The sequence below is a fragment of the Ursus americanus genome, chromosome X, assembly GCF_024610735.1.
Source record: "Ursus americanus isolate L20-20 chromosome X, mUrsAme1.1.p, whole genome shotgun sequence".
Lineage (NCBI taxonomy): Eukaryota > Metazoa > Chordata > Mammalia > Carnivora > Ursidae > Ursus > Ursus americanus.
This window is the reverse complement of record NC_142164.1, coordinates 57341161-57342387: the sequence shown is the minus strand read 5'-3', so window position 1 is coordinate 57342387 and position 1227 is coordinate 57341161. Positions and strand designations below refer to the sequence as shown.

The following is a 1227-nucleotide window of genomic DNA, read 5'->3' as shown; positions in this document are numbered from 1 at the left end:
GGATTTATTGCTTTGCCTTTCTTTTTCCTCTTAAACTCAGCTTTCTTACTCTGTCCCACCATAGCTTTGAACATATATTCTGTAGTAACTTTGAAAAATCTGTGTTTTCCAGGCCATAAAATTATTTACTTACTAATGAATCATCAAACTTTACATCAAAAACCAGGGATGTACTGTATGGTGACTAACATAATATAATAAAAAATATTAAAAAAAATATTTACTTAGAGAAAATAAATATATTTAACATTGTAAACTAAAAATATACTCTTTTTTAAAAATATGGAATGTTTCATGATTTGTGTGCCATCCTTGCTCAAGGTCCATGCTAATCTTCTCTGTATTGTTCTAATTTTAGTATATGTGCTGCTGAAATGAACACAAAAATATAATCTTAATAAAAATCACTTACATAGTACTTTATAAATACTTCAAATTCTATTAAATGCTTTTTATATATTGTTTTATTTAATCCTTCCTGACCCCTATGGGAGAAATGCCATTATTATGACCAATTTATATGTGAGGACATATGGTATAAAGAAGTTATTTAACTTTTCTAAGATCATGCAGCCAGTATTTGGTATTCAAAAAGATACGTTGTGTTTTCAGAGTCCATGCTGTGAATAAATACACTGTATTTCCCTACTCCTGATTAATTTAGTTTAATCACTAAGGTTCTTTATACCTTAGTTTCTTGCTTTTAAAGTAATAATAATACCTGCTTTGCTGGTTAAAGAATTTCAAAAATATTAAATAAAACAATATATATGAGACTCTTAATCTCAGGAAACAAACTGAGGGTTGCTGGAGTGGGGGGAGTGGGAGGAATGAGGTGGCTGAATAATGGACAATGGGGAGGGTATATGTTGTAAGTGCTGTGTATTGCTTAAGACTGATGAATCACAGACCTATACCCCTGAAACAAATAATACATTATATGTTATAACAATAAAAAATTGTGAAAAATAAAAATAAACAATATATATGAAAGAAAATTGAGTTACCTACATACGAATTGCCAACATTTTAAAAATATTAATAAAATAGAGAAGACCAGAGTACAAGTTCTAATAGAAGCATCTTCCTTCTATCATCCATCATTTATTCTTTCTTTATCAGGATCTATGCTGACCACACTAGGGCATGCAAAAGAGAGACAAACTTAAATTCTGTCTTGAATAGCTGATGGCTAGTGATTAGCTAAAAGTAACTCCATGATTTCCT

The 1227-nt window shown here is 29.8% G+C and overlaps 1 non-coding gene across 1 annotated transcript; it reads right to left on the bottom strand.

Moving 5' to 3' along the window:
• Positions 1 to 276: 276 nt before the first annotated feature.
• LOC123797281 (U6 spliceosomal RNA) lies at positions 277 to 382 on the bottom strand. The gene has a single exon (XR_006780909.1). It is a non-coding gene; the product is annotated as a U6 spliceosomal RNA (small nuclear RNA).
• Positions 383 to 1227: the final 845 nt, after the last annotated feature.